Consider the following 24,684-nt stretch of genomic DNA (forward strand, 5'->3'; position numbering starts at 1 on the left):
CAATTCTGTTTCCAGACAGTTAAACACATATTTTCAGAAATGTAGAGTTTCTCCAATTAATAAGGTCTTGAAAGTTAACTAAAGTTTAACTCTTACCAATAAAAGACTAATATGTTTCCGTGCCCCCCTCCCCCCTAGTCTTTGTGAATAATTATTTTTTAAGGAAAAAGAAAAGAAATTCCTTGCACACTTAATCAGGCTAGACTAGCCTATTTGGTAACTGTCACTTGAAATAGATGTGGTGTCACCTTTTCATGAATGGATGAAAATGTACCCCCTAAATAAATGATAAACAGGACCCAGCAGCGACAGGGTATAACGAAGAGTGTGAGAAGGTGGGGTGGGTATAATAAAAATAAATAAATAAATGAACCAAAAGGGTATTACAAAGTGCAAAGATAAATCTCCCTGGTCTCTTGGTGTGCATTTATTTGAAAAGATAGGATGGAATCATTTGGGTGCTCCTTGAACCATTTTATCTTTACCTGTACACAGTGTGACAACTGCCTTTTTTACCTCAGGGACAGAGAAAAAGAAGGAAAAGAAAAACCAAATCAAAAGAGGGCAATAAAGAAGGGACAGAGCTCACAACCTTAAGTTATCACTAACATCATAGCAATGCTCCTTTTAGACAGCTTGTTCCCCAGGATAGGATCCTGGAACTGGGAATCTCTCAGGAATTTTGTGTCCATTGCTTCTTCAACTTTCAAAGACTTGGACAGGCAAGCTGAGTTACTACCTACATAGAAAGAACAGTGAAATATTTAAAACTTCCTAAAAATGGTGAAGCTGATAAGTTATATTGTATCCCTGGCAGCTATCTTCTTCCTAAAAACTCTGGGAAGGAAGTAGGTTTGTTTAAAGGATAAGAGAACAAAAATTACTTTAAGGAGGTGAAAATATTTGTTCAGAATGTGGTATAAGCACATAGAGGGATAGATCTATTATCATTTGAGAAAACATCCAAAATATATTTTTTCTAAAATGAGGACTGGTTAGAGCATTAGTGTCATTTTTCCTGTCTTCATTAAATCCTATACCTATCAGGGACTAGCAGAATGGAGAATATATCAAAGGGGGAATCTAACCCTAATGCTATTGAGAACCCTATTTTCCCAGTAACCAGTATGTAATGCTCAAACTTCCAATTTCCATCCAATCAGGATGCACTTCCACAACCACAGACTCTTGTGAGTTCTTGCTTACTTAGCCTGGGCTGTGAGTAGGAAAACACAGGACAGAGTCTCCAAGGCCCTTCCAACTTGAAGCTGTCACTCAGTCCTAAAACCACTGTTAGTATTTTTAGGTTTTGTAATGGCAGATACCTTCGTACTTCCGTGTACCAAAATGCCCAGTTACTGAGGGCACATAACAAATCATCCCCAAACACAGTGGCGTCCAGTAACTATTTCTTGCACTCGTGGGTTGTGTGGCTCAGGATTTCAGCCAAGTTAGGGCAGAGAAAACTGTCTCTGTTCCATGATGTGTCCTGGGGCCTCAGTGGAAGACTCCAAGGCTAGAACTAGAATCATCTGAAGAGTTAGTCATTCAGTGTCTGGCTGTTAATGCTGACTATGGGCCAGGGACTGTATTCCTGTCCCTGTAGGCCTCTCTATTTGACTTCTCCAAGTGAACTAGTCTGGGCTTCCTATCAGCATAGTGGCTGGATTCCAAGGGCAAACATCCCAAAAGAAAGAGAGCAAGCCAAGTGGAGGCTGTATTGCCTTTCCTAACCTTGCTGTGGAAGCCATATAGTGCTATTTGTGCCATGCTCTGATGAGCAGAACTGTCAAAAACCTGCCCAGATTCAAGTAGGAGAAGGGAGAGGGGTTGAGAGAAGGCCTCACCTCATCACAGGGATGGGCAAGCTTCTGGAAAAGTATGAAGGACAGAAATATTGTTATGACATCTTTGGGACAAGGTGCTAAAAGGACAGAATAGTTAAGAGATTTACTCAACAGATCTCTGTGTAGCTGGTAGTGGGGCAAAGAACCAATCCTCTTTCTCACATTCCAAAATCTTGTTTCTTTCACATACACAGCAGTGAGAGAGTATTACTCTCAGCTGAATGACAGTTGCCTTCAATGGAGAGGTGACATCTTCAGGGAAATAAAGGTTCATAAAGAGACAAAAATGAAAATTCTCAGAGCTATTTCACAAAATTGGCATCATACCAGCCTGACCTATAGGAATTTAATATTATTTTAATGTTTTTGTAGACAATGTGCTCTGAAGGGGCTCCGGGGTGGCTCAGTCAGTTAAGCATCCAGTGGCCAACTCTTGATCTCAGCTCAGGTCTTGATCTCAGGGTTGTGAGTTCAAGCCCTGCATTGGGCTGTGAGTTGGGTGTGGAGCCTACTTTACAAAACTGTGCTATGGTCTCAATAGTTCATTTTTGTTTTTGCTTCCCATGCCTCCAGAGACATGTTGACTAATAAGTTGCTGTGGCCGAGGTCAAAGAGGTTTCTGCCTGCTTTCTCCTCTAGGATTTTGATGGCTTGCTGTCTTAACGTTTAGGTCTTTCATCCATTTTGAGTTTATTTTTGTGTATGGTGTAACAAAGTGGTCCAGGTTCATTCTCAAGATAAAAAGCTTCTGCACGGTGGAGGAAACAATCAGCAAAACTAAAAGGCAACTGACACAATGAGAGAAGATATTTGTAAATTACATATCAGATAAAGGGTTAGTATCCAAAATCTATAAAGAACGTATCAAACTCAATACCCCAAAAAATAATCTAGTGGAGAAATGGTCAGACGACATAAATAGACACTTTTCCAAAGAAGACATCCAGATGGCTAACAGACGCATGAAAAAAATTCTCAACATTATTCATCATCAGGGAAATACAAATCACAACCATGATGAGATACCACCTCAAACCTGTCAGAATGGCTAAAACTAAGATCACAAGAGACAACAGGTGTTGGTGAGGATGAGGAGAAAGAGGAATCCTTTGCACTGATGGTGGGAATGCAAACTGGTGTAGCCACTCTGGAAAACAGCATGGAGGTTCCTCAAAAAGTTAAAAATAGAACCATCCTACAACCCAGCAATTGCACTACTAGGTATTTGTCCAACAGATAGAAGTGTGCTGTTTTGAAGGGGCACATGCACCCCAATGTTTATAGCAGTGTTATTGACAATAGCCAAAGTATGGAAAGAGCCCAAATGTCCATCAACAGACGAATGGATAAAGAAGATGTGGTGTATACATACAATGGAGTATTACTGGGAAATCAAAAAGAATGAAATCTTGCCATTTGCAACAATGTGGATGGAACTAGAATGTATCATGCTGAGTGAAATTAGCCAGAGAAAGACAGATATCATATGACTTTGCTCATATGTGGAATTTAAGATACAAAACAGATGGACGGAAGGAAGGGAAGCAAAAATAATATAAAAACAGGAAGGGGGGCAAAACATAAGATACTCTTAAATAGACAGAACAAACTGAGAGTTGCTGGAGGGGTTGTGGTGGGGACATGAGCTAAATGGGCAAGGGGCATTAAGGAGGACATTTAGTGGGATGAGCACTGGGTGTTACATGTAGGGGATGCATCACTAGAATCTACTCCTGAAATCATTATTGTACTATATGCTAACTAACTTGGATGTAAATTAAAGAATAATAAAAAATGTGTTCTGTAAAGTTGTATGCTATGTTTCGCAAAGTTTTGTAAATTCATTACTTTGAATGTGTTTAGCCACGAAAAAGTTTTCAACTTACTAGGACTTTAACCAAAGGATACAGGAGTGCGGACTCATAGGGACACACGTACCCCAATGTTTATAGCAGCACTATCAACAATAGTCAAATTATGGCAAGAGCTTAAATGTCCATCAACTGATGAATGGATAAAGAAGATGTGGTTTATATATACAATGGAATACTACTTGGCAATGAGAAGTAATGAAATCCTGCCATTTGCAGCAACCTGGATGGAACTGGAGGGTATTATGCTAAGTCAAATAAATCAGTCAGAGAAAGACAGATACCATATGTTTTCACTCATATGTGGAACTCGGGAAACTTAACAGAAGACCATGGGGGAAGGGAAGGGGAAAAACAGTTACAAACAGAGAAGGAGGGATGTGAACCATAAGAGTCTCTTAAATACAGAGAGCAAACTAAGGGTTGATGGGCAGGGTTGAGGAGAGGGGAAAATGGGTGATGGGCATTGAGGTAGGCACCTGTTGGGACGAGACTGCGTGTTATATGTAATCTATGAAGCATGGAAATCTACCTGCGAAACCAACAGCAATATATATATATATATATATATATACACACACACACCAATACACACACACACACATATGCAAAAGGCATACATACATTTTAATAAAGTTATTGTACATAAATATTATACTATAAGAAGAGAAACCACTTTATTAAAAATATCATAGCTACAAAAAAAGTCAGCAGTAAGAAAAAATAAATGTATTACCAGAGAGAAGGAGGGCTTAACATGGCGGTCCCCATGCAGAGTAGGAGACAGATCCTTGTATTCCTCTAGTTAATGTGGGAAAGTGTCCTAAGGACTCAGGGGTACAGAGAGTGGGATAAAAGAACCAGTGGAAAAACCACCACCACATGGGCGAGTCTTTGCATCTCTCAACCACAGCAGAAGCTTCTGAGGACACTGACAGAACGGATTTCAGCTCTCTCTGCCTAGAGAATGAAACCCTTTCCTCATGGGACAATGGTGCTCAAATGGGCATTGACACCCTCCAGTCCTGGGTGTACATGCTGAGAGCACAGCAAGTTTCCCAGTGTTGCACCGGGGAGGATGCCATTTCAGAGGCGCCACAGGGTAGGGAGTGAGAGGAATGCAGTCTAGGAGGAAGGCAATGTGCTGTCCAGGTATACCTCTGCAAGCCTGGAGCCTTGAAGTGTGATTTATGTAAAATTAAATATGCAGTTCTTAAGTGTCCAGATTCAGGAGTGTTGATCATTTCCTATACAAGTGAAACTATCACTCTAAAGAAGATATGCCTGTGACCATAGCCCTACAAAGTTCCTAAGGTCTCTCTCTCTCTCTTTTCTTTTTCTTGTTTTAGAGAGAGAAAGAGAGCATGAGACAAAGAGGAGGGGGGTGGAGAGAGAGAGAGAGAGAGAGAGAGAGAGAGAGAGAATCTCAAGGAGGCTCCAGTCTCAGCACAGAGCCTGATGTAGGGCTTGATCCCACAACCCTGGGATCATGAACTGAGACTTAATTTCCTGTCAAGTGCTTAACCAACAGAGCCACCCAGGTAGCCCCCTAAAATCTCTTTCTTATCAATTCTCCCCAATTTCAAGGCTTCTGATTTCTATCACACTAAATTGGGAGTTTAACTTAAATTGAAATTAGTCTGATTCATATAACAATGTTAATGTAATGTCATCATATGACTTCTTTTACTCAACATAATACTTATGAAATTCATTCATGCTTTTATGTATATCATGCCGTTATGTATATCATACATTTCTTCATATTATTTTATTTATTACCCAGTTTTATTGTCAGGCAATATTTTCTTGTTGGAATATATTGCTGTTTATCCATTTTGCCATTGATGGCATGGTGTTTTCCAGTTTTATGAGTAAGGTTGTTTTGAAGTTCCTTGTGGAAGTCTTTTTGTGGACACATGTTTACGTTTATTTGAGTAAATACCTGAGAATGGAATTGCTGGGTCATAGAGTAAATATCTACCACAACATTGATGAGCGGGTCTACACACGGAGGTGCTAATTTATACTACCACCATTTGCCCCACCATTTGCCTGCCAGTTACCTTAGTGAGCATGGACTGTGGGCAGAACACCACAGAATGGGTGGCTTACACAACAAATATTTATTTCTCACAGTTCTTGAGGCTGGAAGACCAAGATCAAAATGCTGGCTCACTTACTGTCTGGTGAGAGCTCTCTTCCTGGTTAGCAGGCAGACACCTGCTTGCTGAATCCTCAATGGGCAGAGACAGAGAGAGAGAGAGAGGGATGATCTCTCTCTTATTTACTCATCAAAAAGCATGAATCCCATTCCTGAGACATCCTCCCTCATGACCTAATTACTTTCCAAAGGCTCCACCTCCAAATACCATCTCATTAAGGGTTAGGGATTTAACACTCGCATTTTGGCCAATCACAAACATTGAATCCACAGCATCAACGTTGCATATTATCTGTTTTGTTTTGTTTCGTAACAATATGCGTTCTAGTGGGTGCCTCATTTTGGAGCCCGTTTGCATTTTCCTAAAGTGTAATGAAGTCAAGCACCTTTGGAGGTTCTTATCGGTCATTCTTCTATCTTTTGTGAAGTATCTGTTCAACTCTTTCCATTGTTAATTGGACTGTATACTGGTTTTCTCTCACTGTTGTAGCAAAGTATCACAAAATTAGTGGCTTAAAACAATACAATTTTAAATGTCTGACAGCATTTGACACCTCTCTTATTGGGCTAAAATGGAAGTTTCCACAGGTTGCCGAGAGAGGATCTAGGGGAAAAATCCCCATCTTTGCATCTTTGCTGTTTCCATTTTCTAGAGGCTGCTCACATTCCTGGACCCACGGCCCCCTCCACCATCTTCAAAGAGAGGAAGGTGGCACCCCTCTAATCATTCCTTGTGGTCACATCTTTCTTTCTTTCTGAACTCTGCACTGAAAGTACCTCTGATTTTGAGAACCTTTGTGATAAGACTGGACACACTCAGCTAATCCAGAATAATTCCCTTCCCTCAAGATCCTTAATTGAATCATACCTGTAGATGCTTTTGTCATGAAAAGGGACATATTCACAGGTTCTGTAAATTAGGATGTGGGTATACTTTGGAGGCTCATTATTCTGTCTACAACAGGTCCCTTGTTTTCTTATTGTTGTAAGAAACAGAAAGTTCTGGATACACATGTGCATACTTACACACACACACACACACAATTTTTCCTAGTCTGTAGTCTTTTTGGTGACTAGAAAATTTTAATTTTGATAAAGCCCAACTTGTTATTTTTTTCTTTTATATCCTTTGAATTTTTGTACTTTTTGCATCCTATGAAAACTATTTACTTAACTCCAATACCATGAAGATACGTTCCTAGGTTTCTCCTAGAGGCTTGATCGTTCCAGCTTTTATGGTTAGATTTATGATCCTTTTGAATTAAATTTGGGCACAAAGTGATACGGTAGTCATAGTTCTTATCTTCAATAACAAAATCTAGTTATTCCAGCACCATTGGCTAAAAGATATTCCCACTCAACTGAATTGGTGCTACGGCCGTAACTTAGTTCTGTGTGTCTGCCACCCTTATCTATTTGTCTCTCTTTACCCCATTATCCCATGATCATGATTATTGTAGCCTTACAATCAGTTGTGGCGTCAGGTAGGTCGAGCCTTCAATTTTGTTCTTCCTTTAAAATGGTTTTAGTTATTATAGTCAATAATTCCTTAGTTTGTTAGTATTGATTGCTTAGTTATTTACATGTTAATGTAAAGGTTAGAATCAGCTTATCAATTTCTACCAAAATCATGCTAAGATTAAGATTAGGGTTTTAGTGGGGGGGGGCGGTATAGGGGGATACAAAGGATATATTGAAAACACCAAGTGTCCAGATCCACGGATATAGTATTTCTCTCCATTCTTTAGGTTTGAGAGTAGATATCCCTTCTTATTACCAAAGCTGGGAAAACATTAGCAATATTTCATTATGATACAGTTAGCTGTTGGTTTTTCAAAGATGCCCTTCCTATATTAGGGAATTTTCCCCAATTTTCTAGTTTGCTGAGAAGTTTTATTATTAACGGATGTTGGATTTTGTCAAGGGCTTTATTCAGCCCTGATTGAGATAATCATAGGATTTTCTCTTTTATTCTGTCCATCTGATGAGTTATATCAATTTATTTTTCTAATGTTAAACTAACCATACATTTGGGATTAATCCCCACTGGTCATGATGTATTATTCTGTTTGTATGTATTGGTGGCTTTGATTGGTGCTGTTATTCCTGATAGAATTTTGCATCTGTGTCATGAGAGTTTCTGATCTGAAACTGAAATTTGTTTGTTTGCCTGAATGGTCATCGCCAGGCTTTGTTTCACACTCATCAATCTTCACAGAAATGAGTTGGGAAGTTTTCCCATCTCCTTCTAAAACTGGTATCATTTCTCACTTCTTAAGGTAGAAAGTGAGATAATCATTTTTACATCTTTCTTCTTTCCTAGTAAACATACTTATAGCTGTAAGTTTCCTTTGAAGCATTGTTTTATTATCATTCTATAATTTTTGATATGCTGTAGTTTCATCTTCATTCGGTTTGAAATAGTTTTGAATATCTCTTCTGATTTCTTTCTTGACCATAAACTGTTCAGAAGTAATTCTGCTTGATTTCCAACTGTCTGGAAATCACCTGCATCAGTATTACATGATGGAAATATATTGTGAGCCACAGATATAATTTAAAATTTTCAGACATCCATATAAAACCCTCCGAATGAAATAAATGGAATTAAATGTAGTTACATATTTTATTTAACTCAGTATGTCCAACATAAATCATTCCAACATGTAATCAATATAAAGTGAATAACGAGATATTTTACATTATATTTGTGTTAAGTCTTTGAAATGTGATATGCATTTTACCCCCACAACATATCTCAATTTGGGTTAGACACATTTCAAGTGCTGGATAGGCATATGTGGCTATGGGTTACCTCATTAGACAGCATAGCCCTGACAGGGTGATACTCTGCTTTTTTTTTTTTTCCTGAGTCTCCGCATTTTAGGTCTCTGTCTATGCTGACATACTTGATTTGGAAATGTTAGAAGAATAGGAAACTAACAGCTTATCTCTGCTGGTGGCTAGGGCTAGGGTTTTCTTACTAATCGATGTCTCTATTTTTCCAAATAGAAGTAAAAAATGGTTGCCTGTGTAGGTAATAGACCGAGGAAAGGAGCAACCCCAACTTACATGGGAAATAGATGAAACCAGTGCATCACGATGTTGAGCTTGGGCTCATCCATGGCACATTAAGAATCCTCAGGAAAAATAATAGAGATAGTTCTCTACCAACTCTATTATGCAGAGTAATTTAGCTTTTCTAAGTCTCTGCCCCAAGCTGCACACTCAAATTATCCTTCACTGGGGCACGGAGGAAACCGTGTCTGTGACATTACCCAGCCTCTAATCAGAGCAACTGGAATTGTATGTGGCAATTACTTTTTGTTTGTTTTGAATCACATCTGTGGTGATTCGCTTTGCACTTCCCTTGTTTCCTTACCAGTGACTTCCTAACATTTCTGTGTAAGTTGTGTTGCTTTGGCTCTGTTTTACAACGATTTATGCAATCATTTTTGTTGTTGGAGTCTATCATCTCTCTCTTTGTTGATCTATACATACATGCATTCATACATGCATGCAGGTATGTATCTATACGTGTGTGTGTGTGTGTGTGTGTGTGTGAAAGATTCTCAGACTCATTCACCTAAACGTGGCCATTCCAGGTTTCAGGGTAACATGGTTTTACCCTGATTTTTCACATGGTTTCTCTCTATGGAGACTACACTTTCAGTTAGTTTGCAAAATATCTCACTCTTGTAATTAAAGTACACACCTTCTTTTCAGCACTAAAGCCCCTTCTCTGTTTAAGAGGAAGGTTTCCATAAATGCTCCTGTAGAAGTACTCTGCTCTTGAAAGATGTTAATATTTAACTGACCTTGGCTTATCATTTTCTTTTTTCAGAGCTTCCAAAACAAAAACAAGAGCCACCTAATTTCAGAGTCCTATTTACAAATGTCCCCGTACCGTTGAGGTGCCACAGCGATCATATAAATAGCTCAATGCTTTGAAAACTTTACTGTGCTTCTGAATTACCTAAAGGACTTATTAAAACAGAAATGACCAGGCTGCACCAGCTTACAGTTTCTGATTCTATAGGTCTTGTGTGGGGCACAATAATTTGCATTTGTAACAAGATCCCAGGCGATACTGATACTGCTTGTTCAAGCATAATACTTTGGGAACCATTGTTACAGGAATGCTTCATTTCCTGTCCTGCCCTTCTCCCAGACCTGCATAGATGAGAAAAATGTATAACTGTGGTACTGCCCAGGGATTTCTGGGGAACATTATTAATATACCTCAGAACAGTCTATCCCAGAGGATAAAGGCAGGAAACATTGATCCACCGGCTCCTTTATCCCACTGGCCACGGTTGGCTCCATGGACATTAACATACCTGACCTTGCAGACTGCCCATCACTGAATGCAGAATGGTTGCTGATTATTTCCTACCAGATCTTGGCCTGAGATGAGGTTTTGTGTAATTGCACCGTGTGAAGCTGGCTAGAGTCTGCATGAGACCAGTTGCGGCCACAAAGGCTGAAGTTAAGAAGGATTTTGAAGGAAAAGCAAGTGTCCAATATAACGAACGACATTTGTGCAGACAAGATTCTGTTTTATGGTTCAATCTGAATTTCATTGCACGAGAAGATTCTAAATATTTTTATGACATGGTCTATTGAGGCTTTTGACCGAAGAGAAATTTATCACAAAGGAAGGAAATAACACAAAGTCTTGCCTGAAAGAAATTGATAAGCTTAATTTGGAGGATTTTTAAAGGGCAAGATAAAGAACACATAGAATTACTTGGAAATTCATTCAAAATTTCAGATATATTTTTTAACCTTGTAGTGTCCTGGTACAGAAATCAATAAATTTGGTTAGAGTGTATATGATAGGAAAATACTGAGTGAAGAAGATACAATTTTCAATATTATCTAAATTAGACAAACAATCTTTGGAAATCATGGTATATTTCTTGCTGATAAAAGTAAAATTTTGATAATTTTAGCTAGAAATACTTTTTTGGGGAGGGTGACGCCTAGGTGGCTCAGTCGGTTAAGCGTCTGACTTCGGCTCAAGTCATGATCTCATGGTTCGTGAGTTCGAGCCCCACGTCGGATTCTGTGCTGACAGCTCAGAGCCTGGAGCCTGCTTCAAATTCCGCATCTCCCTCTCTCTCTGCTCCTCCCCTGCTCACACACTGTCCCTCTCTGTCTCTCAAAAATAAATAAATGTTAAAAAAATTACTTTTATGTCTGAGTATATTGGATAAAGGTTATGTTTATAATTGGAGAAAATGCCAAAATAACTTTCCAAGAACTTTTTTTTTTATAGATTACTCAAACTTGAATGCTAGGGTTAATAAGAATTCACTATGTAGCGTAAGAGTTACTGCAACTCCTATTACAGAGTTCTAGTAAAAAATTAGACCCTGATATTTTGGGGGGATATTATGTATTTTTTCTAATGCCAAATATTATCACTTGCTTTTTTTTTTTAAATTCTAGTTAGTTAACATACAATGCAATATTGGTTTCAGGAGTAGAATTTAGTGGTTCGTCACTTACATATAACACCCAGTACTCATCACAAGTGCACTCCTGATACCCATCACCCATCTAGCGCACCCCCCACCCACCTCCCTCTGTCAACCCTCAGTTTATTCTCTATCTTCAAGAGTCTATAAGAGACCATAAGCGGCTTTTTCCTCTCTCTCTTTTTCTTTTCTCCCCACCCCCATATGTTCATATGTTCTGTTTCTTAAATTTCATATATGAGTAACATCATATGGTATTTGTCTTTCTCTGACTTATTTCACTTCATATTATACTTTCTAGATCAATCCATGTTGTTGCAAATGGCAAGATTTCATTTTTTGGATGGCTGAGTCATATTCCAATGTGTGTGTGTGTGTGTGTGTGTGTGTGTGTGTGTGTATACCACAACTTCTTTATCCACTCATCAGCTGGTGGACATTTGGGTTCTCTCCATAGTTTGGCTATTGTTGATAATGCTGCTGAATACATCAGGTGCATGCACACCTTCAAATCAGCATTTTTGTATCATTGGGTAAAGAGCTAGTAGTGAAATTGCTGGGTCGTAAGGTAATTCTATTTGTAACTTTTTGAGAAACCTCCATACTGTTTTCCAGGGTGGCTGCACCAGTTTGCATTCCCACCAACAGTGCATGAGGGTTTCCCTTTCTCTGCATCCTCGCCAACACCTGTTGTCCCTTGTGATCTTAGTTTTAGACTTTCTGACAGGTGTGAGGTGGTATCTCATCATGATTTTGTTTTGATTTGTATTTCCCTGATGATGAGTGATGTTGAGCATCTTTTCATTTGTCTATTAGCCATCTGGATGCCATCTTTGCAAAAGTGTCTATTTATGTCTTCTGACCATTTCTTCCATTTGTTCTTTTGGATGTTGAGTTTGATAAGTTCTTTATTGGTTTTTCATACTAACTCTTTATCAGATATGTCTTTTGCAAATACCTTCTCCTTATCTGTATGTTGCCTTTTAGTTTTGCTGATCATTTCCTTAGCTATGCAGAAGCTTTTTATCCTGATGAAGTCCCAATAGTTCATGTTTGCTTTTGTTTCCCTTGCCTCCAGCAAAACATCTAGTAAGAAGTTGCTATGGGCGAGGCCAAAGAGATTTCTGCCTCTGTTGTCCTCTAGAATTTTGATGGCTTCCTGTCTCACATTTACACCTTTCATCCATTTTGAGTTTGTTTTTGTGTAGGGTGTAAAAAAGTGGTTCGGGTTCATTCTTCTGCATGTTGCTGTCCAGTTTTCCCAACACCATTTGTTGAAGAGACCGTCTTTTTTCCATTGGATATTCCATCTATTGAAGAGTAGTTGACCATACCGCTGTGGGTCCATTTCTTGGTTTTCTTTTCTATTTCATTGATGTCTGTGTCTGTTTTTGTGCCAGTACCATACTGTCTTGATGACTACAGCTTTGTAATATCACTCAAAACTTGGAATCATGATGCCTCCAGTTTTGTTTTACTTTTTCAGAATTGCTTTGGCTATTCAAGGTCTTTTGTGGTTCCGTGCAAGTTTTAGGATTGTTTGTTCTAGCTCTGTGAAAAATGCTGGTGGTATTTTGATAAGGATTGCATTAAATGTGTAGATCGCTTTGGGTAGTATAGACATTTTATCAATATTTGTTCTTCTGATCCATAAGCATGGGATGCTTTCTTATTTCTTTGTGTCCTCTTCAATTTCTTTCATAAATGTTCTATAGCTTTCAGAGTACAGATCCTTTACCTCTTTAGTTAGGTTTATTCCTAGGTATCTTGTTGCTTTTGGTGCAATTACAAATGGGATAGATTCCTGGATTTATTTTTCTGCTGCTCATTATTGGTGTATAGAAATGCCACAGGTTTCTGCACATTGATTTTATATCCTGCAACTTCATTAAATTCCTGTATAGGTTCTAGCAATTTTTCCGGTGGAGCCTTTTGGATTTTTCTATATAGAGTATCATGTCATCTGCAAATAGTGAAAGTTTGACTTCTTCTTTGTCAATCTGTATACCTTTTATTTCTTTTTGTTGTCTGAGTGCCGAGGCTAGGACTTCCAGTACTATGTTAAACAACAGTGGTGAGACTGGATATCTCTGTCATGTTCCTGACATTAGGGGGAAAGATCTCAGGTTTTCCCCGTTGAGGGTGATATTAGCTGTGGGTTTTTCATATATGGCCTACATGATGTTGAGGTATGTTCCATCTTTCCCTACTTTGTTGAGGGTTTTTATCAGGGAAAGATTCCATATTTTGTCAAACATATTTTCTGAATCTATTCACAAGATTATATGGTTCTTATCATTTCTTTTATTAATGTTGTATAGCACGTTGATTGATTCTATTGCTTGGTTTACTAAGCTAATGTTACTGGTCAATTCTCAGTAGGATGTGAGTTATGAAGAATTTTTCCTGTTTTAACATTTTCTTTCCATTTATTTCATACTGTGAACTGACTCTCCAGAACCCAGAGTCATGCCTACTTCTCAGATGGGGCTCCATACCACTCAATAGATAAGATACATAACTAGAGTTATCTTACTGTCTTTTTCTTTCCTAAAGATTATATTTTTTAAGTAATTTCTACACCCAACATGGGACCCAAACTAACAACCCCGAGGTTCAAGAGTCACACGCTCTACTGACTGAGCCAGCCAAAGGCCCAAGCTTACTGTCTTGGATGATGTAACCTAACTGGCCCCTAAGGATGCTGAACCTACAACCATATCAGTGTATACCTTCTAGCCAGCTAAGTAATTACATCAACCATATGCTGTTTATTAATGTACAGATACATCCGACAACTATGTTTTATTCGAGCGTAATTAACCTACAGCATTATGTGAGTTTCAGGCACGCAGTGCAAGATCCAACAATTCTGTACATTACTCAGGGCTCATCACGGTAAGCGCCCTTCACCTATTTCATCCTTCTCCCCACATACTTCCCTTCGGACAACCACCAGCTTGTTCTCTCTATTTAAGAGTCTCTATTTCCCCCATCACCTATTTTTAATATATGCCAGGGCACTTGGCTCTGTGCTCAAACTATAAGAAAAGAATCAGTGTCCCTGCCCTCTGAGAGGTCACCATCCAGTGCAGGTGACACACCCATTCACAACTAATCTTAGAACAACAGTGTGAAATGGAAGGGTGTGTGCCAGCACAGGAGTCCCGGGAGATTGGAGGAGGTGAGCGTCCGGTGGAGGGCATCAGGGACAACCACCATGGGGGGAAAGGGGACTTGTCGCAAGGTGTGTATTATCACAAGGTGTGTATTTGCATTAATATACGATCTGCATAGATCCAAATGTCCTGTTCCAGTATCTGCACAATGCACGATTTAGTGACCTCAGTCCTGGGGTCTAGTAGTGACTCTGGCTAACTTATTGACTTACAGTGGTCATTTTACCTCTTTGCGCTCAGTTAACCTTCACCGCTAAGAGGCGGGCCACCTCATGTTTCAAAGCACTGTTGGAGATACTAAGTAGAATAGCAGATGAAAGCAACTTCTAAGTGTACAAATGCATCTTACATTCACAGGACAATGTATTATTCATATTATTTCCAGTTCATAGAAGATGGATGTTTGATGCACACAAGTATCACCCTCGTGTGCAAAAGGATGCAGATACTCATTCATTTGGATGCAGTCTGTCCGGGTGTACCGGGAGTAAAGCAGGAGAGAACTGATAGAAGACAGACCAGACTTTGGGGGATAAAGGACGTCTTTGTATACTGCTTTCTTTGTGCAGCTGAGTAAATACTCAGTATGCATTTCTCTGTGATGCTGCCTTTCCTTCGACATATATGTGACACGTTTGCAGGAAATAGCCACAACGTATGACAAGCGATTCCTGGCTTACAATTTCTTTGAGGAAGCTAAACCCTAAATGAGCACTTGAAATGAACTGCTTGCCGACTACATGGGAGGAAGAGAAATGGGAAATCTACATATAATGTTTGCACAAAATTCAAACACATTTTCACTTCCCTAGGCTTGTCGACTCCCCACCCATCACTCCTCACCACCCCCAATTCCGTCTTTCTGTGCATTTATACTAGAGAAAGAAAGAGTCAGCGATCCTGGGAGCTCACCCTCATCTTCCACCTTCTTCGGTCATCTGTGAGCCACCACACATTCAAGCCTTGCTTTTCCTGTGACCGTGCATAAGACATGAGAGGCCGGAGCAAGTGACATTTGCAAGTAACGTGCATATGGCGCGGGGGCCACCTTCCTGCCTTTCAACTTCCTCACCTTCCACTCTCTGTCCTCACCACACGTACACAGCCCTTGGCTTCTGTTGAGTTTAATAAATGTTCTTAAATGTTCTAGGGAAGAGAGCAGAGTCAGGGGAAAATAGGTGCCATAAAAAATGTGCAAGCCCACAAGTGCCTCGGCTGCCCCAGCTCCTGTGGAAATCAGCGCCGGGCCTCCGTGTAAGCTCTTCCCGCGCCCGGTAAAAATGAAAACAACATGGTCATAAATTAGCTGGAACTGCACTTCCCCAGGGTTCGGTGACAGCCTGATAAATAACCCTGCGCACGTACGATCTGGCTTTCCCTGTGCCAAGGTTTTCTACTGTAATATTTTCAGGCCTTAAGTCATGGTTATCAATACTTGATTAATACAGGGAGGGAAAGTTAAGACAACACAGGGGACATATTTCCTTGGACAAATACAACGTATTAACGGTGCGATAGTGTATCTGGGTTAAGTATTTATTGATCATTATACGGATGGTCATTTATAGACATAATTAGTAGCTGAAATGCTCAAACCCTTCTTGTGAAGTAAATACTTTGAAAAATTCTAGAGGCTCACCTCAGGTTTGTTAATCTCTGATTTCTGAGGTATGTGCCTGGACTTTTAATTTTTTTTTTTTTCATTTCCCGATCTTCGTATTTACTAATTTTGGCAAAGTAGGTGCTTAAACCTTGCAGCATTATTTGTGTGCAGAATTTATTCCTCAGTACATTTTCCATTTTTTATATGGAGAGAATATATATGTATATAGAATATATATGTGTGTATATATGTATATATATATAAATTATGTATATAGTACGATTGTGTTTTATAAATATTTATATCACATTCACTTAACCTCAATCCATCAAATAAATTCTGTTATATTTGGATAACGTTCACAGGGAAGGAATAACTTCGCCTGTAACTTTTCCAGCTAAACTTCTACTGTCAGAAATAAATCTGTATTTACTCGGTATCACAGTCAGCTTCTTTGGGCGGGGAGATGGGGAGGATGAAAAGAGGTAAGTCGTAAACATCCCTTTGTCATTAATTATTGCCCTGGAGAAAGTGAATGTTCAAGTAAATAACGATAAAACCGATTTTTACTGAATAGCAAAGCTGGATAAAGAAAAAACGAAAGTTGTGTTTTTATTTTTTATAATTAACTTAACTCCAGATACTGAACATAATGTAGTCATTATACACACATTTATTCCTTGTAGCACTACCCATGTACTAGGCCCTAAAAAATATAATGAGTTCAGACACTCATGATTCTATTTGGGCTAAGTGTGTTTGCATTATGTGTGCGCACGGCTGTGCTGTGTTTTCTGTGCATGTGTTTAAAGAGCGTAATGAAAACAGCTATTATGTATTCAATACCTAATACATACCAGGTACTCTTCTAAAGGCTTTATATTTTTTATCTTATTTAATTTTCAGAAATGACCGTGTGGGTAGATACTCTTGTATCCTCTTTTTAAAAAAATGAGGAAACAGGAACAATACGCTAGCTGAAACCATTATGTAAGAAAGTGGCAGGACCAGAATTCAAAACCCGTAAGGGTGTCTCAGGGGCTCCAGCCCCTGACCAGTGTATCCCCGTTTCACAAAGAAGGGCTTTGGCATCAGAGGCAGAGCAAACAGCATAATTATCTCAAATGGCTTTTCCCTTCAAATATATTTTCCTTATTTCTCAAAGCTGAGTATAACTGGATCTCATGGTGTCTTTGTAAATCTTCCTCAAGGAGAAATTCTTCTGATTATAAATTCATCACCTTCCCATCACTTCTTCACTCTTCTCATTCCACTTTATGTAAACAAAAAGTCAAATGACAACTGGACGGGTCCAAATGATCATAAACATTGCTGCAGTGAATCAAGCTTTATTAACATGGAAACACACTGCTGTTGAATCCAGAAAGTTTATTTGGTACAAGAAATGACCAGGCAAGAGGAGTTTCTTCTGTCCAGCCCAAAGCAAGATGTATGTTTATTTACCTTGAAAAAAAAAAAAGAGCTTCACCAGACGGGAATCATGCTTTCTTCGTCTTTGTAACTGTAGGACCCAGTTCTGAGTATGAAAGATGACAGGCACTCATGAAATATTTGTTACATTACATGTGCCTAATTGACTCTGACATATTCATCAAAATATTTTATTTCCATAATTTGGATAACAGGAGATTGCACATAAAATAATCAAAGTCTTAGATGTTGGGTTGTAAATGACAACAACAAAAAATCCTTGTTACATCTGAAATAGGAAATTGGGGGGCACCTGGGTGGCTCACTCGGTTGAGCATCCGACTTGGGCTAAGGTCATGATCTGCGGTTCATGAGTTCAAATCCCGCATCGGACTCACTGCTGTCAGTTCAGAGACCGCTTCAGATCTTCTGTGCCCCTTTCTCTCTGCCCCTCCTCTGCTCCTGCTCTCTCTCTCAAAAATAAACATTAAAAAAATAAATGAAGTGGGAAATTTATTGAAAAGGATGCATGGAAATCAAGGTAAAAAATACGAAACTGGGTTTTACTGGACACCGGAAACAAACCAGAGGGGCCCGGGAAGCCAGCTGATTCTCTCTCTTTGGTCCCATGCTCTGACACTGCACCTCTTTGCTCCTCTGTTTGTTGGCAATTTACATGTTCTTGCTACTTTATACATGTGATAGAAAACATTGACTCCAGCCTGATCCCTCTGTGAGCTCCCAGTATTGGTCCCAGCAGCTAAGTGAGTAAGCGTTCCATGTTCCAAGTCTGACTTCCCAGGAGCAAGAATTCAGTCGATCTAGCTGAGCTCAGGCATCCACCTGGGGGCTCCCTGGTTCGCTCCGCTCAGCAGACACCATGAAAGACAAGTTGCGAAAAGTGAGGGCAGGTAGGAGTGTACGTGTGTGCACATCGTAACTGGTCGAGGAAAAGTGATCATGTTTTAGCACCTTGCAGGCACCTGGAGACAACAGAACTCTCCGGGGTCTTTACTAAACCATAAACATGATGTCATTTTGCAAGGAAAGAAAAATCCTCTCTTCCCATGTAATTTCCATGTTTGGACATTTGTAAAGCGGTATCTACACAATATCCAACTCTCCAAGAAATTTAGGGGGAAAAAAATCAATGAAATATTCATTTGGGTAAAAAATATTCCAGATTCAGTGCTGGAAGAGGGTGTTCTTTGCATTTGCATCAGTGAATCTATATGAAGCAGAATAAATATAAAACATCAAAACACTCTGGTCATTCAAGCTCCACTTCGGTTGTCTTTAATACAGATCAACCACATGAAGGAAAAGTTACACAAATGTTAGCTCAAAATGCAACCTTATTTATCTGCACTTTAATTTTAATACAACCAGAGGTATGAGGACATAAGTAGCTAAATATTGTGTTCATCATTCTATTTTCTTTGAAACAAATACCTTTTTGTGATCATGTCCATCCTCATTGTTTTTGTGTTAAATTAGATGTTAGTTAAATTGTGTTAGTTCTGTCTTTTCACATCACTACTTGCCAAATTAAAAGGTTGAAGTATGCAAGTAGGTACTGACAATATTATTTTTGATTAATTTACTTGTTAATGAAAAAAATACGACTTTGTATTTAAAACACAGGTACAATGAGGACCTTAACACAATAAAATCAGAACATAGAAAAGGGGTCGTTGCAGAGAAAAGTCAGAGGGAAAGAAGAATTTGCAATTGTGACAACGGAGTATATTTTGCAGCTCTGAGTTTTGTAAAAGTCGAGTCAGGAGAAATGAATTGCTCCCTGGTTCTCATCGCCACATGGCGTGGGAGGCAGGATAACAAGACGCCAGTGCTCCAGCTCTTGCAGCTTGTGTCCCTGTTACCTTACATGACAACAGGGACTTCGCAGTTACGCTTGTCAAGGTGGGGCCAATTAATCACAAGTCTTCAGAAGTTGGGGAAACTTCCTCAGCTACAGAAAACCAGAACAGGGGCAGGGTAAGAATTCAGCCCCAGTTGCTGCTTGTGTCCTGCAGGGAGCTACAGGCAAAGACTGGAAAAGGCAATCAAGTGGATTCTTGCCTAGATGCTTCCGAGAGAATAGAGGCCGACCTTGGCTTTAAGACTTCTGACTCCAGAATGATAAGGTAATAGATTTCTGTTGTTTTAAGCCACTGAGTTGGTGGTAATTAACTAAGGCAACAATAGGAAACTAATGCAGATACAAAGATGTAGCCTGTTGATGGAAAATTTTTTAAAAAAGGTTTTTTTTGGTTTCGCTGGTCTTGACTTCCAAAAAAAGAAAAAAAAAAAAAGAAAGAAAAAATATATACCTAGAAGCCTTAGAACAACGACTCTAACTGAAATATTGGAGGGAAATTTCAGAGGTATTCTTAACATGGCTTCCTTATTAATTTTAATTACTAATTTTAATGTTTTTATTTTTATTTTTTTAACTTTTAACAATAGTTTTTTTTAAGAGGGAAAACACAGTAGGAAGAGGGAGCGCTGCAGTTCATATGAAATGTGGTGAATCTTTACGAATAGTTAACATACACCTAATACTTGAAAAAAAAACTGTATAGTAAAATGCCATTATTTTGTTACAACTCAAAATAACTGAAAAATAATAGAAGCACTGTACTGTCCATTAGGATCATGACTTTGGCCTGGACAGTGACTTTCTTTCTTCTCTTCTCATTCCTTTTCTTTCTTTCTTTCTTTCTTTCTTTCTTTCTTCCTTCCTTCCTTCCTTTCTTTCTTTCTTTCTTTCTTTCTTCTTTTTCTCTTTCTCTTTCTCTTTGTCTTTTTTTCTTTTTCTTTTTCTTTTTGGCAGAGAGAGAGTGGGCAAGGAGCAGAGAGAGAGAGAGAGAGACAGAGAGAGAGAACCCCAAGCAGGCTCCACACTGTCAGCACAGCTTACACAGCAGTGAGGGGCTGTAAAAGTGATGGCACAGGCTGAGACCAGGCAGTGGAAGCCATGGAAAAAATACAGCTGTTCTGCGACCTTTAAACATTGTGTCAAGGAGAGCCTGGGTGGCTCAGTCGGTTGAGCTTCCAACTCATGATGTCTGCTCAGGTCGTGGTCTCGAGGTTCATGAGTTCGAGCCCCACATCGGGCTCTCACTGACAGCAGGGAGCCTGCTTGGGATTCTGTGTCTCCCTCTCCCTCTGCCCTACTCTGCTTACTTTCTCTCTCTCTCTTTCTCTAAAATAAGTAAACATTTAAAGAAACTGTTTCAATACATTAAAAACTCTGAGAATGTCGGTTATAAACGTATAAAGGAATCAAAATTAGTACAACGAATTTATTTAGTACATCATAATCTCAAACGTGAGCAGCAACATTGCAGGCATGTGGTATGTCCTTTGCAGACAACGCTTCTCAAATAGTCCCTGGAGCAGTGCTTGTTTCCCTATTCCTAGCACACAGGACAGTAAGGAGTATCTTTTGCGAACCTAGGAGAGTTAGCTTACTGTAAGTTGCCCACAGCTTTCAACATTTTATCTTCTGCTTTACAATGACTTGAAACAGCTCTGAGAGTTCCTTTGATGTGAAGTCTTACGTTAATGTCGTTTGCTCCGGGACATCTTTATCCTCCTTGTCACAACCACATGTTCCTGTCTGCAGGCAGGTTCCCTGTTTCCTTACCTAGGGTGGAGGGCAGCTGGATCAACATTCCTACAAGGAGCTGTTTCTCCTACAACTCCATCAACGAGCCACCCCACCTGCACCCCCGGTGTTACCACCAGCACCCTCAGTGTTACTATGTTTTGTTTCTTTGCTGGGTGTCCCTATTTGGTGGCATATCTCCAGCTTCAAGTATCTGTTTTTGTGCAATGTCACCCGGGTTTAGCACTGAGCGATAACAAGGGCACGCAGCTACACGCTTTGCTCTTTGTGTGTGTGGACGGAACCACCGCTGCGTGGGGACCAATCACCGGCAGAGTTTGAAACAAGGGACATGATTGGTCAAAAGCAAGGATGCTCAAGTGTCGGGATGCGATTGCTGGGCTGAAGAGTGGGCAGCTAGCTGAGCGTGCACTTTATGCGATTACCCACAGCTAATACAGGTGGGACTTGAAACTCGCATGGACCGTTTGGGCACCGATGTGGTTTAACTAAACCGGGATAACTGAAGTCTGTGCCCATCACCAGCAGGCAAAGCAAGGATTGTCTGTCCTGGGATCTGAGGACCCAAGGAGGTTGAATAATGAAAACTACCAGTTTTGAAAAGATGCGAGGGAGAAGAGGGGTGATGATTTAAAGTTATAATAACGTTTTTTTAAAGAACACACACACATTAAACAAAGTAAAAATGTTACTGAACACGTACAGATAATCCCATGCAATATGGGATTACGAGGTACTAGCAAGTGGGGGATGATATAAAAGAAATGTCTTTCTCCTCTTGAATATAAGTGACAAAAGAACCCCTAAAGAAATCAATATGGATGGCTACAGGGAAAGGGTTGGGGGAAACCCAGCCGGAAGTTGCACGTGGAACATAAAGATAGTTTCATAAAGGCAAAATGTGCTAGAATTTTCCCCCATGAAGCCCTTGAATGATGATGACTATGAGTGCTATGGGTGTATATTTGGAAAACCGACTATGCTTTCTGCTTTCGTTGCCTTTTTTGCACCAATAATTTCTTAAACAATATTCTATTTCTATAGCAGGGCTCTGTTACCGTGATGCAGCCAAGCTTTACTTTGACAAATCAAGTATTAAATAATTCATTGGTGCTCCGAGGGGAAAGATATCCAGAGCATATCCCTGCAGAAAGTTCCCCTTCCTCGTAAACAGAACAGCATAGCACAGATATGCAGAAGCACGTCCCCTCCGTGCGTAGGCGCCTTCGAAACGAGTCAGGGTGGAGTGTCTGCATTAGGAAGGAGCTGGGCCCGCTGGTCAGCAATCCGTTCGTCTTATTAAATCATCTTTCCTTCTGCTGTTTTTTAACGGAGGTTAATGGCATTATTATTGGCTTAATTAGCTGGGCATAAATATATCTTTCACTAAAGAAAAATAGTTTTTAAGTAAGAACTGATAGTAATTTATAGGGTTTGTTTTATGTATTAACAGTCCCTTTATTTCAGATAGTTTTCTTACATTTTCTTACAAGAGGCAGGAAACTATAGGAGTAGGGAGAGAACGCATGTGCTTGAACAAAAAAATTTTGTTGACACAGAACGGTGCAGTGGCTATTGGCAAGGATGAAAATACATTAGATGTGGGGAGACATAGTAAGGAGATGGATATCATGCCAAATCTAACGAGGACACGAACAAGGTAAAGTCATTTTTAAAAATGTTACCTTTTCTCAAAATGCAAAGAACGGAGCCAATGAAATCTGATTTTGTTTACAAAGAAATATCAATGTTTCTGCTAGACAAATGCATAGATCTTTCTCTCCCATTTACCAGGTACACAACAAGAGGAAGGAATAATGTATACCATCATAAGATATTTATGTTGCCTATCTCTAGGGGTCTTGAAGTGCCTGGCAAAATTCATACCATTAATTCTCCCTCTGTCCCTGGGAGATAGGAAGCAAGCAGACATTATTAGACAATAATATAACTAATGTGCATATGTGGAAGCAGGAAGGCTGGTGAGGCTTCAGCTGGATCACCTGCTCTTCTGCCTTTGGGGACGGAGAGCGGCTGCGGGGAAACTGCACTCTTTCCCGATTCTGCCAGTCCCTTCCCCAGCGCTGGGACTTCTTTGCCTCCAGTTCTTCGAGAACTGAATTTATCTGAGGAACTCCCTAAACTGAATACACAGATGAATCTTCAAGTAAGTGAACGCTCTGTCTCTCTTCGACTCACTTTCTCCCACCTCCTAATAGCAGATTGTCCTGTGGTTCTGAGCCGCTTTGTCCATAGCCAGTTACTGAGCCATAACTGCCCCTATGCTGCACATCTCAGGCTCTACCTCCACGGGCTCAGAAGGAACTCCGAGCCCTCTTAATTTTCTATCTGCTATTTCTGCAAATCCACACAAGCTGCCCCTCTCATGTAGATCCCTTGCGAATTCAAGTCCTCTCAAAATCCTACCGGAGACCTTCTTCTAAGATTCTATACCTTGACATTGCTCCTTCTCTAATGGGCCATGGAGGGCTGGCTGGAACAAAGGTATTATATTCAGAATCATGTCTGCCCCGACTTCAGCCTTCGAAGGATGGTGGCATTATCTTCACAACCAAATCTCTGCGATGATAATGATCGAAAGATCGTGTTACCTTTACCATGGCTTTCGCAACGTACTAAACACTTTACATTCATGGCCACATAAGGTCCTTATGAGGCTGGTGTTTTGATTCGACGCATTTTCAGCTGAAAGCAGCTTTAAACTCCCAATTTTACGCTGTCCGAAATCACAGGTATGGACTAGAACTCAAACCCATGTTTCTTCCACTATGAGTTATACGTTCCACACCGCTAAATTTTAATGCTGCTGAAAACTGCGTTTGCCAGCCAATGCTAAGAGCTATACGTTTTTCTTATTATTAATAAATAATTTCAAGAGGGCAAGAGGGAGATTCAAAATTGAGGTGTTAGGATTAGTTAGGTAATATGCCAAACTCCTTATAGTTTTTCTTTTTTCATCTTCACACACACAATATATTTTACCCTGTTGCAGAATGGACTTAGGTTTCACAGCTTATGTAGCTGCGGGCATACGTTGTGGATAGTGCTATCGTATTTCCAACAAATATATTTGCTCCCGGCCCCACCTGCAACTTGAAACCTTGCATTATTAGAAACAGGTTTCACTCCATCGTGATGTGTATGAGGTGACAGAAGGGAACATAATGAATAAGTGGAAGTAGGAACATGGCCTCAGCTTCCCGACATTTTCAAGAGGACGTAATATGTCTCTACTGCTTCCCTATCAAGAAAAGAACACCAGATCTGTGTGTTAGCACTGTTTCAGCAATATGTAACGCAGTGGCTACTGTTTCGCTCTTTTCTTTCAGTCCTGAAGTTGAGGTTTTAGGTAAAATATGAGAATAATAGTATCATTATGTCAGAAGAAATCATGTATTTGGGATCAAGGTTTCTCTCACTACTTAAGTAGTGTATACAACAGAAGCCTGGC

This window comes from Lynx rufus, unplaced genomic scaffold, assembly GCF_022079265.1.
Source record: "Lynx rufus isolate CCGP_SWC_20201006 ecotype Redwood Valley unplaced genomic scaffold, mLynRuf1.p SCAF_6, whole genome shotgun sequence".
NCBI lineage: Eukaryota > Metazoa > Chordata > Mammalia > Carnivora > Felidae > Lynx > Lynx rufus.